Raw genomic sequence first — 18,817 nt, forward strand, 5'->3', positions numbered from 1 at the left:
CACAGGGCACAAGGCAGGAACCAATCCAGGGCAGGGTGCCAACCCACCGCAGGACACACACAAACACACCCACACACCAAGCACACACTAGGGCCAATTTAGAATCACCAATCCACCTAACCTGCATGTCTTTGGACTGTGGGAGGAAACCGGAGCGCCCGGAGGAAACCCACGCAGACACGGGGAGAACATGCAAACTCCACGCAGGGTGGACCCGGGAAGCGAACCCGGGTCTCCTAACTGCGAGGCAGCAGCGCTACCACTGTGCCACCGTGCCGCCCTGTTAAACACTTATAAAACATAAAAGAACCATATTTTAAAAGAATCAAAATATTTACCCAGTTACATTAGGTTAGGTTTATTAACAATAAACTAGCCCAATACAGAATCCAAGGTCTGTCCCAGGCATAATCAGTTAAAAATAATGGCATTTTCTAAATAAAGAATAATGACACAAATAGTTTAGGGCTATTGCTTAAAATAGTGAGGCATACCGGATCAGGCTGGCTGTTTACCAACTGTGGCACCAGTGAGTCTCTCCAGTTACCATCCTGTGCTTCTCTTCTGAGGTATGGGATATTTCTTTTTTGAAATAATGTGATTTTGTACATTTGTTTTAATAAAACATCGCTACTTAAATCACCATTTGTCCAGTTAGTAGGTAAGATGTATTAGCTTACATAGATGCACTTTAAAGCAATTTTTTTTAACTATTCAGTAATATAATAGTTGTAACTAAGAACAATGTAGACAATATGAAGTAATGAAACCTCACTCCGTGTTTATAAACACTTTACTGATTCACATAATCACATGAAGAATGGCAGCAGAGCAATAGTATCAAGTGCAAATTCAGTGCCGATTTTCATCCAATCAGAGCAATGAAAAGACCTTGCAGTGTCATACCGGTTTATATCCAGTATTGTCATAATGGTCTGAACTCTTGTAACATTTTAGCTTACCTGATCTTCTCATAGAGTTGCAAGTAACAGTTAAAGTCTGTCTTTTGTATACATGGGTTAAGATACAGTGTCTTATAGTGTCTTATATAATGATGATTATTGTGGTTCATAAATTGACTTGTATTTTCTTGTGGAATTACACCATGACTCATTTCAGTTCAGACATCTTTACTTTGGTAACTGCCGGTGGCCAGCTTCATACAAATGAAGTCTGGATTTCAGTGACCCTCAAAAGCAGCTCCCTTTTCTGCGCCATCAGCATAGAACCTAGGATGCAAAGGATAGTCCAGTTCAGAGTCAGAGGGACAGAAACCTTCCTTGGTATCATCTGGCACAAAACAAAAACAAACTCTGAATGAAATTCCAACTCCACAGCAGGATAAATTCAAGCATACAGGCACACTTATTCATAACAGGCCTGTTTAAAGTGTCTGATTAACCTAATGCTCATGACTTGGATATGTGTGAGGAAAACTGGAGTTTAAACATAGAAATTCTAGCATTGCAAGTAATGTTCAAATTGACAGTCTTTATTCATAACTGTAGCGGATCAATGACAAAAAATAACTTTCACAGATAAAAATCTTTTAACTGTGAATATTTCAAGAAAGCCTGTGTCAATGTGCATATGCAGAAGGAAAAAATTGACTTGGTAAGTGTAGCAACCTTGGTAAATTAAGCATGCTTCCACCAAGTGACATTTTTCTCTGAGGTGTGCTATCACCCCTTCTCATTGCATTTCTGAGGGCACATTTTCCTGGCGTACTTTCCCTATAGCAGCCCTTGCATTCCCGAGATAGCATATATGAGACACCTCCAATTGCTAATTTGTCTCTTTCTCTTTCATGGAGACTTTCTGTAAGACTTCCTCTTGTTTTTTTGCCATAGCATACTGGAGAATGCTGTAATTTACCACATTTTACCAACATAAAAGCAGCATATTTACTGTCTGTTTGGAGTGTTACTTCAGACACACCAAAGTGGCCATGTTGCTGCTGCCAGGCTCATTTCTGCTTCTCCTTGAGTGTGACATCAATCAAACTTTAATAAAAACTATGAATTTCAGATACTCAACTTTTTTTTTCAACATGATTTTTCTTTTTGCCTATTTTTGGTTGTCCATTAAGAATTTTACCAATCCTGACACTAACTCAGTCATGGTTTTCTGCCTTTGGCCTTGGGTATAGCATATTTTTTGCTTTCTAATCACTCTCTACTGCACTTTAGGCAGGCACTCGCACTGAACATGTAGTGTCAGGTAAGCGAAGTAAACCCTTATGGGGTCCACTGTAAGGTCTTTGTTTTGAGCTCCTATTTCTCGGTCAAGTGACTGGATTTGTCAAGCATTTTTAAATCACCAGTTATTCTCTTTGCCCAGTCTTTTTACTACTCCCAAAAATTCATGTGATTTAGTGGCTATTTTTTGACTCTGTTTTTTGCAGTTTTTTTTCCATGGTTGTTCCTATATTGTTTTTGTTGACAGACAGGCCGTTAGGCACATTGACAACATTGAGCTGAATGTATAAAGAAGGTGGCACTTCTTCATAAAGAATGATGCAGTTATAACAGATAAAAAGGGATTTCTAGTCAGTGTTAGAACCTGCTTTTCACTCTTTTTTACCTCAATATTTGACTTTGGATGTTACTACCTTTGACATTTTGGCCTTTGCCCCTGCTTGTTTAAATGACTGCTGTAATGCCTAGTCCTTTTAAAAATCTTCATTTACTGGTTCAAATCTTGTTCATATTTGAATCAACCACTTCCATCCAGATTAAAACATCCTGAATAGTTTTATACTATTTGTAAATCGATATTTGCTAAGGTTCACACATTAATTTGATACACTGCACTGGTGAAGTCAACAGTGTTGTATTTCATATTTTGTATTATGAACATATGGTGCTATGAACACAGGAGAATAATCATATATCAAACTAATATATAAATAATTACTAATTTTGGGTAACACTTTAGTTTAGGTACTGCAAAAATGTATATATTTCTCATTTACTATTATGTAACAAGACCTTAACAAACACTTCTTTGAGTCTTCAATAACACTTACAAAGCATCAGTGAAGTGTTTTTTTATTTCTACACTGTGACCGGCTAATAAAATATCCCTTTGGAGTGGTCTGAGGTGGCTTAATTGAGAGATACTTTTCATGATATTACATATTTAGTATTATTCCCGTGAATCCTTTATATTATCAAGTAATTTTACCATCATGTCAATATGCCACACTGCACAGAGATGAATACCCTATCTACTGATATTTTGTGTCATTAAAACCAAAAGAAGCCTTTTTTAAGGTCATCTTATTTAACAGTAAATGAGTAATTGATACATTTTTAGCACTTAAACTAAAGTGTTACCTAATTTTGGATGGAAAGCATCCATATTATATAAAATTAATATTTGCATAATTACTAATTTACAATGGGAAGCAACCACATTATACTTAGAAAAAACTCTGACACTCTTAATTTCTTTAGGTGAGGTGGGGTGTTGGGTGCAGATTACTGCTAGCAACCATTTAGTTAAATCCTTTAAGCTTCCCAAAAATTCAGGGGCTTCTCTTTTTTTTTTAATTTTATTTATTTATTAATTTTTATTGTAATCATTCCATACAAATAGATCAATTTATAACCAAACAAAATTGAAGACAGGGGCTTCTCATTTTCAAATAAAAATATCCAAACAATGGTATGTTTTTCCTATTGCTAAATTCAACATAATTTAATATATACATTGTTAGATGATGCTTGGTAAAAGAACAAGTTTTTTTAGTGTACTATTTTATTTTTATATTTTACGTATACAGCATTACTCAACATATATCTCTGTTGTGATAAAGCATGTACTATAAAAACATTAAGGTTTACAAGAAAACCATTCACTGTACCTTATCAGTTAGTCTACAAAAAGAGCTTGCTTGCTTGATCTTCTTACTGCATGACAGGTCGGTACCAGCTAAAGAGAAATATGAGGTCTTATGAAAAGTCTACTCCTTGTCACAGGATGATCACAGCAGGATGGTGTCTTACTAGTTATATTAAACCAAAGGAATCAGCAGCAGTCAAAACATTAGAGGCTCATAGTTGTTTTAAATTAAAAATACCATAGTTTTATTGAGGAAGAGTCACCCAAACAAGTTTAATGCAGCCAATATGAACAAAATAATCAAAGTTATTCCAAAAAACAAATAAAGTCAAAAACAAAGACTTTAGATCAGCCATCAGCTGATACCCACTGGTATTATGATAACTCAAACCCCGAGAATTTACACACAGCTTCAAAAGCAAAATAGCTGTTTTTAAATGTAGCCACAGACAACTAGTCAGAACTCCCACACTACTCTACTCTCCAGTCACCTTCCTACAACTGCTAAGCCCGAATAGACTCAAGTGTAGGCTTTTCTATCAAAGAGAATAGCCTCCATGCGGTCAACTTCAGGTAGGTATGTTCCATCTATTATCAAGGCATATTGGACACCTAGACCCCTAAACAGAAGAACTGCTATCCATCCAGATTGTATGGTGTAATTTACAAACACATTTACTTTGCTTTCGCTAAAATCAATATCAGTGTTAAATTTATGAGTCAAAATATGCTTCAATCTGAATTTGCTCTGTACTGTATCTGACTGTCTGGGAGCTACGGGATTAAAATATAAATGAATAATCAAAATCATTAGTGCAATCAAACCTTGTGTAGTCTGACTGTGAACTTTACCATCAGTAAAGAAACACAAAGTGATTGAAAACAGGCAGGTGAGTAAAAATATTGGAAGGTAATCTTTGTATTTATAACTACATAATAACAAGAGGACTAGGATTATCCCTTACAACAAAACAATAATGCATTCAAAAAAGAAACGGCATAGGAATATTGGCTAAATGATTAAGTCTTGAAGGGGGTCTTCCCAGACTGTCTTAAGACTGCTGTAGTTAAACCCCTACTTAAGAAAAATAATCTTGACCCCTCTGCTCTTGAAAATTTTAGACCCATCTCTAACCTGCCTTTCTTAAGTAAAATTCTAGAGAAGGCAGTCATTATGCAGTTAAATGACCACCTCAATGAACATGCTATTCTTGATAAATTTCAGTCAGGTTTTAGAACAAATCACAGTACAGAAACTGCACTCGTTAAAGTAGTAAATGACTTGCGGGTAAATGCAGACAGAGGCCATTTATCTGTTCTCATCCTCCTAGATCTGAGTGCCGCATTTGACACCATTGATCATAATATTCTTAGAAATCGCCTTAGTCAATGGGTGGGCCTCTCTGGCAGTGTCTTAAATTGGTTTGAATCCTACCTGGCAGGGAGAAAATTCTTTGTTAGTTGTGGTAATTACAACTCAAAGACACATGATATCCTATACGGTGTTCCACAAGGCTCTATCCTGGGTCCGCTGCTCTTCTCAATCTACATGCTTCCGTTAGGTCAGATTATCTCAGGGCACAACGTGAGCTACCACAGCTATGCTGATGACACACAGCTGTACCTATCAATAGCACCTGATGACCCTGATTCTCTTGTTTCACTAACAATGTCTTACTTGTATTTCTGAATGAATGAATAGTAATTTTCTAAAGCTAAATAAAGAGAAAACTGAAATTTTAGTGATTGGCAATAATGGATACAATGAGGCTATTAGAAATAAACTGGATATATTAGGATTAAAAGTCAAGACGGACATAAAAAGCTTAGGGGTAACTGTTGACTGTAATCTGAATTTTAAATCACATATTCATCAGACCACTAGGACAGCATTTTTTCACTTAAGAAACATAGCAAAAGTTAGACCTCTTATATCATTGAAAGATGCTGAGAAATTATTTCACGTGTTTGTTTTCAGTCGACTAGATTACTGTAATGCACTCCTCTCAGGACTACCCAAAAAAGACATAAATCGTTTGCAACTAGTGCAGAATGCAGCTGCTAGAATCCTAACTAGGAAAAGAAAATCCGAGCACATTTCTCCAGTTTTGATGTCACTACACTGGTTACCTGTGTTATTCAGGATTGACTTTAAAATTCTGCTTATGGTTTATAAAGCCTTAAATAATCTTGCCCCACCTTATATATCGGAATGTCTGACATCTTATATTCCAAATCGTAACCTTAGATCCTCTAAATCCTTAGAATTCCAAGAGCAAAACTTAAAAGAAGTGGTGAGGCGGCCTTCCGCTCTTATGCACCTAAAATCTGGAATATCCTGCCAATAGGAATTCGCCAGGCTAATACAGGTGAGCACTTTAAAAAACTGCTGAAAATACATTATTTTAACATGGCTTTCTCATAACTTCACTTTAATTTAATCCTGATACTCTGTATATTCAATTCATTATAATAACTATTCACGGTGGCTCTAAAATCCGTACTAACCCCTACTCTCTCTTCTGTTTCTTTTTCCGGTTTCTTTGTGGTGGTGGCGCAAAGCACCGCGATGTTCCAACATTGATGGATTAAAAGTCAGAAGTCTGCATGACCATCATCATCAAGTCCTTCCGTGAGAACCCTAAATACAAAGAGGACTATTTCATTTATGTTAGGTAGAATGCCCAGAGGGGACTGGGCGGTCTTGTGGCCTGGAGCCCCAGCAGATTTTATTTTTTTCTCCAGCCATCTGGAGTTTTTTTTTTTTGTTTTTTCTGTTCTCCCTGTCCATCGGACCTTACTCTTATTCTATGTTAATTAATGTTGTCTTATTTTAATTTCTTACTTTGTCTTTTATTTTTCTTTTCATTATATAAAGCACTTTGAGTTACTTTTTTTTGTATGAAAATGTGCTATATAAATAAATGTTGTTGTTATTGTTGATGAAGGGCCTGTGCTCATGGTAAACCACCTTGAAATATGTAATATTAAGGATAGGAATAGCTTGTTCTTTTAAATATTAAATACTGTAATTTGTAATGTGTTTCTTTGATATTCCTTCCTATAAAAAGAGCGATCATGTATAATGTTAAGAGGGTACTTTGGGCATGAAAAATGCTCTAAAAGATTCTGTGTATTTTCAGATTTCTCTGATATTGGGGGTGTTCCTAGGATAGATATGTGAAAAAGGTGGCTGTTTTTTTATTATGGGCTATAAAAGATAAACCAAATGGTAAATAATAAGAATTTTGCATATTTATTTCTTGTTAACATCTATGTATTAGCTAAAAGAAATGTTCTATATGATAGAGGTTTGAGTTAACCTGTAAATTATTTTCAAGGACATTAAATGTTCTAAAACCAGACTATTACAAGAGAACAGATAAACAGATGTTTACATCTGGCAATGAACAATTCATGTAATGGAATGTGCTATGTCATCAACAAATTATACAGTACATTAAAAACATACATATACACATATATAGATATACAGTGATCCCTTGCTATATCGTGCTTCGACTTTCGCGGATTCACTCCATCGCGGATTTTAAATGTAAGCATATCTAAATATATATCACAGATTTTTTGCTGGTTCACGGATTTCTGCGAACAATGGGTCTTTTAATTTATGGTACATGCTTCCTCAGTTGGTTTGCCCAGTTGATTTCATACAAGGGATGCTATTGGCAGATGGCTGAGAAGCTACCCAACCAGAGCACATATTACATATTAAATAAAACTCCTCAATGATATAAGATATGCTTCCCACGCGGTGCTTCGCATACTTGAAAGACTGAACAGCACGTATTGATTTTTGATTGTTTGGTTTTCTCTCTTTCTCACTCTCTCTGACATTCTCTGTTCCTGACGGAGGGGGTGTGAGCAGGGGGGCTGTTCGCACCCCTAGACGATACGGACGCTTGTCTAAAAATGCTGAAAGATTATCTTCACATTGCTCCCTTCCTTGCAGCTGCTTTGTCAAGCGACATGCTTCGCGCACGGTGCTTCGCATACTTAAAAGCTCGAAACGGCACGTATTGATTTTTGATTGTTTGCTTTTCTCTGTCTCTCTCACTGTCTCTGACATTCTCTGCTCCTGACGGAGGGGGTGTGAGCAGGGGGGCTGTTCGCACACTGGCCTGGAGGATACGGACGCTCCTCTAAAAAATGCTGAAAGACTACCTTCACATTGCTCCCCTCCTTGCAGCTGCTTTGTCTGGCGGTGCTTTGCATACTTAAAAGCCAAACAGCCCTATTGATTTTTGATTGTTTGCTTTTCTCTCTCTCTCTCTCTCTCTCTCTCTCTGACAGTCTCTGCTCCTGACGCGCACTCCTTTGAAGAGGAAGATATGTTTGCATTCTTTTAATTGTGAGATGGAACTGTCATCTCTGTCTTGTCATGGAGCACAGTTTAAACTTCTGACTAAAGGGTGTTATTTCATGTCTAGAGGGCTCTAATAATGTTAAAAAACGTACTAAGAAGGCAGTAAACAGGATTTCTATGCTGTAACTGCGAAAATATTCGATTTATAAATAAAGAATCCTACTTCGCAGAAATTCATTTATCGCGGTAGAGTCTAGAACGGATTAACCGTGATAAACGAGGGTTTACTGTATATGCGCATACATACATACATACACACACATTATATATATGCAAAAAATAAAGAAGTCTTCTAGGAGAAACATGCAATATGTCACCACTCTCCAGCACCATTATAGAGATCTTATTTCTTTCCAAAAAAAAATAGAAATAACACATACTAGGACAAATATTTACATATATATATATATATAGTCACAAGAACGACACAAGACTGTTGCAAAGGTTTGAGGTAGCCACCTGTATAATATTCTCTGGCTGCAAAAGCTTGAATTGAAGCAAGTTGTTTACAAGACTGAGTCCAAAACAGAACTGAATATGTGGAAGTAAAATGGCGGCCTTAAAGGCTGGTGGAGAAAGTAATGCCATTTTATGCCGTAGCCGGAAGTGATGTCATCACAAGCTGCGCGACCAGAAGTGATGTCATCAGGGTCCCAGAAACTGGAAGTGGCATCATTGGGGCACCAGAACTGGAAGTGACTTCATCAGAGGCGCCCCGATTTCGCGGGAATGGTTTGCAAGGAACTGAGAGAGACAGTCAGCACACTCCGCCGCCCCCTGGACTGATGTTCAATTACAATTACTCAAGCCCTTTAGCTGCCTCCTATTCGCACGTGTGTGACAATATATATATATATTTATATATACTGCTCTAAAAATTAAAGGAGCACTTTTTAATCAGAGTAAAGCATCAAGTCAATGAAACTTCTGGGATATTGTTCTCGTCAGTTAAGTAGCAGAGGAAGTTGTTAATCAGTTTCAGCTGCTTTGGTGTTAATGAAATTAACAACTGGTGCACTTGAGGGGCAACAATGAGACGACCCCCAAAACAGGAATGATTTAACAGGTGGAGGCCACTAATATTTTCCCCTCCTCATCTTTTCTGACTGTTTTTTCACTAGTTTTGCATTTGGCTATGGTCAGTGTCACAACTGGTAGCATGAGGCGATACCTGGACCCTACAGAGGTTGCACAGGTAGTCCAACATCTCCAGGATGACACTTCAATACATGCCATTGCCAGAAGGTTTGCTGTGTCTCCCAGCACAGTAGGTTATATATGTATGCTGCATACTATGTAAAATCTGTGGTCACCTGTACACTATTAAATATAAAAACCAGGAAGAAAGCTCACTGCTTTATAACTGCAAGTAAAATGCTAACAGCAGTCGGAAAGTGTAATTATAGGGTATTTATTGCAACCATTGAAAACAGATTATCTAGGGAATCAACAGATGAGTTAATGACAACAATTTCAGGGTTGGTTTTGACTTTTACCACATGATGCTAATTTGCAATATTGCACTAAACTTATTGTATAAATAAACAGGTTAAAGGTTGAGTTAACTTGTGATGCTGGAGGAGGGTGCTGGGCTAGGTCATTAATTTAAGTAGTAAAAATAAGTTTGAGGATACAAGAGCATAAAGTAGAAAAATAAACAATTCTAACAATGTTTTACAAGTATTAGTTCAATAATAAGAATGTTTTTCACTCTTGACAGTGTAATTTGTGGCTTGAAAATTGTAGCTATTTGTTATCCAACAGACCAAAGTGCCAGAGAAATACCAAATGCTTGTTAAGTAATGAGATCCAGTTAATGACTGAAATAAGAAATTCCAGATTGTCTAAGAGAGCTTTCTGAAGGACAGTAGGTGGATAACACATTTAATAATCAATTAGTAGCTGAGAATTTTAATAGTTAAATCATGCAGGAATAAAAATAGCTGTTAAGATCCCTAGAATATAAGAATTCCAGCAATTAGTGGAGCCTGTCTAGTGAGACTGTAGCAAGGATCACTAAGCCATCTTATCTACTGGAGTTCAAACTTAATTTATTCATTTTATTGTTATTGGTTATTTTTTTAGTCATTTCCTTTTTTGTGATAGCCATGAGGTGTACAACAAAATAACATAATATGTGGATCTAAAAAGGATATCATTAATTTTAGTGCATTTGGAAACAAAATGACTTTAGCATTTTGATCTTTACTTCAGTTATGAGAATCTTTGACAGCTTTGGTGGATATATTTAGCAATCCAAAGACTTTAATGCTCCTTCCTCATCGACCCTTAAATTGTCCTATTGACTGGATGCCAGGTGGTCCATTACCTAAAGGTTGGTTATATGCTTTGTCAGCACCTACATTTAAGAAGTGCATTAAACATGTTTTGTATGTCAAAAAAAGATGGATCTTGCAGCCATGTATTGATTTCTGAAGTGTAAATGAAATCAGCAATAAGAACAAATATCCATGTCTGCTCATGTTCGATTAAAGAAATTGATTTAGAAATTTAAGAAGTGCATAGAGTTTCATTTGCATTGCGAGAAGAGATGCATTATGATTATTATTTTAGAAAATATGGACTTCCAAACACTCTTTTCATTTCTGTGAAATATTTGATATACCTGTATAATCCTGGAAGTATATACAGGAGATAATGTTTTGATTTCCTCTTAAGAATTACAATCAACATAATGAAAATAGTGAATTTATCACACCTCAGACAAAATGATGTTTTTATGATACTTAAGAAATGTAGATTATGTATATCACTGCTTGTGTTTTTGGGTTGCAGCATTTAAAAAAAGGAAATAATTGCATTTTATTTTGAAAATTACAAGCTGTCTTTAATTGGCCTTCAGTGAATTCAAGCAATTTCAGTAGATTTATGAATTATTATTCCTAATTTTAGCTATTGGTTGTTATTTCAACATAACTGTCATGACTTTCTTTGGAACTAATACTAATAAATCATTAACCACAAATCACCACCATAACAACCACATTTACTAAACTGATGTAATTATTATATTATGTATAGTGGGAAAGAGATGTCCAATAATATTAACCTACTAGCCATCTTTTATTCCTTATTCTTTATTTTCTAATTGCCCTTTTTGGATCTTTAACAAATTTAATAACTTATAACATGAGATGATCAGTATAGATTTTAACTGTAAATCTCATTTACACAACCAAAATCACCAAAAATGACTTTTGTACTGCAATATTAAGCTGCTTTAGGGAAACTTGGAAAAGTATACAATCCTGCAATATATAGAAACGTAAAGTCTGACTCCAGCTGCTGCAGAGTCTCAGGCAACAGAGCATATCTGAACACGATACACTGATCACATTTAGTAATGATATTTGTGAGCTGCACATCTGCCCACTGAGCATTGTAACTCCAAATTGAACAGCAGTTGTGTGGAAGGAAATGGAAGCATTGAGTGATAGGAATTAAACTTTAAAAAGAGCTGCTTCTAAACATTTTAATTTACATTTAAATGCCCTAACCCTGCAGATTATTTTAAATGAGGTTTGTTGTTCAAAGCTGTTGAAAGGATCACTGGCATTACTGAGAAAAAGGAGAGATTAAACAACAGCTAATTACTATCTGCGGAAATTGGTCATTAAGCTATAATGTACCTTTGTTGCTACACTTACCACATAACTATTTTTAAAGTATGATTAACAATGCTTCACTTAGAAAATATCCATATATCTCATTTGTTAAAACGTCTTGACTATATATCCGTCCTCTTGAATATTTATCCATTTTTTTACCCTGAGTTTTTTGGTGGAGAACTGATGAACATTAATACGCAATAGTACCTTATCATCTTACTGCTTATGAAATGCTACATGCATTAATTAATTTATTCTTTCATTTCCAGGGTTGTATATAGGGTTAGCCCCTGAAATAGATACTTCAGGGAATTAACCAATGTTAAATGCACTGATTTTTCTGCTTTTTCTATTACAAACTGTGTGTCAAAGCATATCCTGACAGAACTGTGTTTGTAGGAGGATCTACCCGGATCTCACAGCATGCTGATACCTACATTAACACTCACTAATAACTGGACAATTTAATGTCAACCAATAATTAAACTGCTTGCCTTTTGACCTCAGGAAAAGAAAAACTTCAGCAGCCATTGAAAACCCATAGATACAGTACATAGGAACAACCTATCTGCTGTCTGATAATGAATAGATAATTCAATTCAATTTGTTTTACATGGTACGCTGGATATTGTCATGACCATATTAACTTATTCATAAAGACTAAATTAATGTGGATATTTTATTAGATAGATAGATAGATAGATAGATAGATAGATAGATAGATAGATAGATAGATAGATAGATACTTTATTAATCCCGATGGGAAATTCACATTCTTCAGCAGCAGCATACTGATACAATAAATAATATTAAATTAAAGAATGATAATAATACAGGTGAAAAAAACAGACAATAACTATGTATAATGTTAAATATTAACGTTTACCCCCCCTGGTGGAATTAAAGAGTCGCATAGTTTGGGGGAGGAACGATCTCCTCAATCTGTCTGTGGAGCAGGACAGTGACAGCAGTCTGTCGCTGAAGCTGCTCTTCTGTCTGGAGATGACATTATTTAGTGGATGCAGTGGATTCTCCATAATTGATAGGAGCCTGCTGAGCGCCCTTCGCTCTGCCACAGATGTTAAACTGTCCAGCTCCATGCCAACAATAGAGCCTGCCTTCCTCACCAGTTTGTCCAGGCGTGAGGCGTCTTTCCTCTTAATGCTGCCTCCCCAGCACACCACTGCGTAGAAGAGGGCGCTCGCCACAACTGTTTGATAGAACATCTGCAGCATCTTATTGCAGATGTTGAAGGAAGCCAGCCTTCTAAGGAAGTATAACCGGCTTTGTCCTTTCTTGCACAGCGCATCAGTATTGGCAGTCCAGTCTAATTTATTATCCAGCTGCACTCCCAGATATTTATAGGTCTGCACCATCTGCACACAGTCACCTTTGATGATCACTGGGTCTATGAGGGGTCTGGGCGATTATTATGTGATTACCAAAGATTGTTTTGGGTTATAGTCAATCTTAAAGTGAAAAGGCATGCAAGGGTCAGTGATCTTGTAGGCAATTGTGATTAGGGGCACAAAATAAACTTAAAGCAACTTTATTTCTTAGGTGTATTTCTATGGTAGTAAAGTACTAGATGTAAGTGCTACATTTTTGATTAGTTTTCATTTTAATGAAAATTCTGACAAGCTTCAATGAAAGGTAGGCATATATGGTTGAGACTTAGAGGTGGAGTCCGAGAGGGTTACCTATTAGGTGGCAGCAAATGGTGCTGAAGTAGGATAAGGTTTATGAAAGGCTCAGGAGCTGTCAAAAGGCAAAAATCCTTTGTAGTCTTGTGACTTTATAGCTAGAAGTTAACTCAAGAAGTCTAAACATGCCTCATGCAGGAAGCACTTTGAGAATACATTCAGGAGGTGAACTTGGCTAAGGGTCCACTGGCAGAAGGAAGAGAGGCCAGAAGAGAAGGTATGAGAGAGAGAGATAAAGGGTCACAGAAGGGAGTATCTCATGGTATTAGAATAATTGGAAAGTGTGCAAACTGGTAGATCTGGGTTTGCATCTCAGTATCCAGCTGAAAGGCTACACAGTTCCCGTGTTATGGTTGCTTAAAAGCAACTTTTTTGGTCTCTCTAAATTCATCCCTGCTTCTTGTTTGTTTGCTAATAACTGCTTTACTTTCGATTAATTTGACCTTCTTGACATTTGTTTTGGTTGCAGAGAGTTGCTACAAAAGGGCCCTCTTGTGCTGCATGATTAAAAATGTTAGCTATGGAACTGCAAGTAGCTCAAGATCATATACATATGTGGTAATGAATGTATACACTATTGATTCAATAATAAAAATGCCTAGAAAATAGGGAGACCTAGCATTTTTATTTAGAATTTATTTACTGTATATATACACATGCTAACTACAGTTTAATATTATTGAACAGATTATTGAACACAATAAACATAAATATATTTTAAAAAAATCATGGAAATTAATAAAGTTATATTTTAAAAATGTGATATTTAAATTCTTTATTTTTGAATGTATTTCCTGACAATGGTTTAAACTAGTCATTCATACTTAATGGTATATATTGAAACACCATTCCAAGGCACCTTACACTCACATAGCTAGGGACTAAATCTGCAGAGTTCTGATATCCAGGCCATGTTTCCCATCCAGAAGGCCATATTAACTCTTAGATTGTGTTCCCTAATAAATGTACATGAAGTCAGGTGGACTATAACATCCAGTGTGCTGGTTAAAGTGTATTACTTCTTGTTTTCTGGCTTGTGATCCTGCTACATTAGTACCAACTATACATTCTAAAAATATATACATTATACAGTGACACGTATGTGCGCATGGGAGGCAGCTTAAGGGCTCTAGTGAATGTAATTACCTGATGAGCCAGGAGTTGGCACTCTCTCTTTCTCCCGGACGACCACCAGAAGGGCTGTTAATCACCACACTGGGTGATTATTGGCCATTCCATCACTGACATCATCTCTGGTATCCGTCCTCCTGGGCCTGTCCCTTCCTGCCATCTATCTTCATAACCCGGAAAACTACCTACCTGCTTCAGCTCTGTTTTGAACTTGTGTCTGCAAAGACATCTTCATAATTAATTGTTTATTTCCCTCAAACATTTCAAATTATATGGGGTCACCAAGGTGGTACCGCAACTTTTATATGTGTTCCTTACAAGGTTATTATAGTTTTGCCTTTTTATATTAGTTTTTATTTCTATATTTTTTCTGACCTTACTTGGAAATTCAGTTTAGTTTTAGTTTTCCTTCATCGTGTATTTTTAGTTTTAGTTTAGTTTTTATTTCACAAAGACATTTCTATTTTATTTTTATATATATTAGTTTCAGTTTTAGTTTTAGTAATTATGACATGGAGCGCCTACAGAGTTAGTTTTGTGTCACAATCAGACAGAACTGTACACTTAACAGATTTGGATATGAGTTTAATGTTAGTGGAAGCTTACTACACCACATAGTTTATTATCTGGTCTTGATTTTGTCTGATAAAAACAAGCATAATCAAAACCAGACACTGAATATGAACAATTTTACACAATTTTATACTTTTTAAAATATTTTCTCATGAAAATCACAGGGGCTTAGGAAGAACAGGGCTCTTAGACTTGAATGAGTGTGCTGACCCCACCTAGCTGTATTGAGGGAAACAAAGAACAACAAGCATATAGTGTGAAGGTTAAGGGCAGTGAGTCTTGAATAGACCACCATAAAGGACAGTAAACCCATAATGAGCAGAGCAAGAGCAGGTAATAGGAATACGGATAGGCATAAAACAACAGAGACAGCGTTTGAGATTAAGAACAACATATACATTATCTAAACCTGTTTATCCAGAGCAGGATCACAGGAAACCTGGAGTCTACCACAGCAGGTTTGGATGCAAGGCAGGAAAAATCCCTAGTATGCAATATGTATGATAAGGCTGATGTTAAGAACAAAAAGAATATGATGATTTCAGCTATCTATTTTGAGAGAGGGGGAGAAAAACGTTGAAAAAAGGGAGACAAATATTTTAAAATTCTGCTAATGGATTACTTTCACAATATCAGGTATTTTGAGTTGTGAATATGAACTAAAAAAGATAAATTAATAAATATGGAATAAATACAAAAACCCATTAGTATGTTTAGTTTTTCATCACTTGTCAGACTCTCTACCTTTGTTTGTATCGCTTTGTTGTTAAACGATGTTTTTAAAGCAAAAGTGATTGATCAGCAACAATATGCTGATCTTGTATGATGACCTAGTCAGTCTCGATCAGTGCCGTTTTATTTTCAACAACCGGGAGTGGTCTCCTCGAGACTTTCTTGTATACTCAGATATGGGGATGGATATTTGAGGAATAAACCGCAAGACAATGATTATATTTTTATATTATGTACATTAAGGAACCATCAACAACAAATCAAATTAATAATATATTGAACAATTATTATAAAAGTAAAATTGAATAAATCGGACTCTGCAGCTGTATTAAAAAAAAAATCGAGTATGTGTTCAGGTAAAGTACCACTTCCGGGTGATGGATTTGGCCCAAAAGTTAATACAGATCTATGGTGTAACAACCACATGCCGAATTTCATCCATCTATCTAGTTGCATTTTTGAGTTATCGTGTTTACACACACACAGACACACACACAAACACACACACGCACGTGCGTACGCACACAATTCCATAAAAAATAGTATTGTTGGACACTGGTTAGTCTATAACGTCAAGATTCATCAAAATATCGAGGTCGAATTTTTTCATGATTACTATACTTTCTCAATACTTCGTATATGAGAAAGTAAAAACGATTTCTCCTTTGCGAAGAGGCAGGTGAATCGCTCTCAACAAAAAGCAAACACCTGAGAAATAAACTGAAATGTTACTCACTCGTGATTTTTCCAACCATATGGTAAACATTTTGTTGACCAGTACATTCTGATTTCAGCCATTTGAATTACATCTTGATATACAACAAGCACAAAGAAAGGCGGCACGCATATCGCTTTCTATTTCACACGCATTATGCACCCGCACTCAGCTTGCTCTGTCACCGCAAATGCTGTGTGAACAGCTGCCCTCCGTCACCAGCCACCGTTCACTGGATGAATATGTGCGGGCGGTTCGTGGTCGATGACTTTCTGTTTTAGAGTTAAAACTTACAAGGGTTAAAGACTAACGGCAAGAATATTCATTCAAAAACGAAAACTAAAAATATTTTAGTAAATTATTATTTTATTTCAGTTAGTCTTTCCAGCTACTTTAATAGTTTCGTTTAGTTTTAGTTTTTCATTTCGGTTTTGTTAATTATTTTATTTCAGTTTACGAAAATGTTTTTTTAATAATAGTTTCAGTTTTGATATTAGTTTTAGTTAACTATAATAACCTTGGTTCCTTATATAATTTTACCACAGGTAAATTTGTAGTATGCTGTATTTCTAATTTGAACATATTTGTAAAATCAGTGTGACAGGTTCAAAACGAACTGAAATTTGGGTTTTTATTGCTCCCAAAAATTAAAAAAAAAAAAATCTAATAACAAAGTCAATTTATTTTAAGAGATTCTAAATAAGTATAATAGTTTACAAGTTCAAACTCAACTTTATTTTCATGTGTTCAAAGTTGTCACTTTTTAGCATAGTTCAATTTTTGAAGTTTCATTACAAAATCCAATTAAATGTTTTTCCATCAAATTATATCATATGATTTATTTATATATCATTTACTTAAATGTCAAAGTTCTCACAAAGCTGTTGCCTAAGTAGTTATACTTGAACTGACATCTTCAATTTCATCAAAGCAGTAAATGATTAAATAAAAGCTACTGAAAAGCCAAATAGTTATTTTTATGAATAATGTCATAATATAACATAATAAAGTATCTATCTATCTATCTATCTATCTATCTATCTATCTATCTATCTATCTATCTATCTATCTAATAAACCATACTTTGTCTCTACTGTCTATTTTTCAGGTTAATGTTAAGATTTGTCAAAATTTTTCTACCTGATATTTTCTTTCTAGCTCTAATTTCTCTATGGTCATTTTGTGGCATGTCTTGAGGCCTCAAGAGTTTTTCTTAAATTTTGTGCCAGTTTAGTAATAACACTGCAAAGCGTGCCTCCTGTCTCTACCCTTGGTTATTATTTTAGAGCACAGCCAAAACGTGTGTAATATCTAGGTTAGCTATATCAATGCAGTTTGTGGATGATATGGCCTAGTATGACTATAATAATCAAGAGTGACTTAATCATGTTGAAAATAAGCACCTCTAAATCTGAGGTTATAGTCTGCTCTTGAAAACTGTTTGCATTCTCTTTGTAAGACAAAACAAAGCAGCTTCCCCAGGTGTAGAAGTTTAATGGCAGGAAATACCATTTTTGGAATTATGTCTGTGTGTGTGTATGTAAAAACAATAACTTGAATTTTGCATACAAGTAGTACGTACAAAATGTAGATGTCTATCAACTTTTGGGCTATTTCCGCTAACCGGAAGTAATACTTTACATTTTATTCGTGCAGATGCAGAGACTGATTTATTCAACTTTCCTTTTATAATAATTGTTCAATATATTATTAATTTGATCTCATTTGTTGTTGATGGTTCTTTAACGTACATAATATAAAAAATATAATCATTGTCTTGCAGTTTACTCCTCAAATATCCATCCCCATATCTGAGTATACGAGAAAGTCTACGGGAGACCACTCCCGATTTTTAACTTGATAAACCAGAATGACTAATTTGAACTGTTGCATTAGAAGTGTCACTTACAAAAGTACATGCTGTAAATACTTGAAAGTGAATCTGAAGGTTTCTTATTCTGCTGTTCTAGGCAGCTTTCTTATAGAATACTATATAATTGAATTGACATTTCAGTTGAACCTTAAATTATTCTCAAAATCATAACTGGCTAATTCATCTTTAATTTTTTCTAAGAGACCTTTATAATATGTAGTCTTTAAA

At 35.5% G+C, this 18,817-nt stretch overlaps 1 long non-coding RNA gene across 2 annotated transcripts in view; it reads right to left on the bottom strand.

Moving 5' to 3' along the window:
• Window positions 1-5,855: 5,855 nt before the first annotated feature.
• LOC127527950 (uncharacterized) overlaps window positions 5,856-18,817 on the bottom strand; it is a 140,933-nt gene continuing 127,971 nt past the window's right edge. For both annotated transcript variants that reach the window (XR_007935140.1, XR_007935139.1), the window contains exon 2: window positions 5,856-5,976. This is a non-coding gene — a long non-coding RNA (uncharacterized LOC127527950). The remainder of the gene's footprint in view (window positions 5,977-18,817) is intronic.

The sequence above is a fragment of the Erpetoichthys calabaricus genome, chromosome 5, assembly GCF_900747795.2.
Source record: "Erpetoichthys calabaricus chromosome 5, fErpCal1.3, whole genome shotgun sequence".
NCBI classification, from domain to species: Eukaryota; Metazoa; Chordata; class Cladistia; order Polypteriformes; family Polypteridae; genus Erpetoichthys; species Erpetoichthys calabaricus.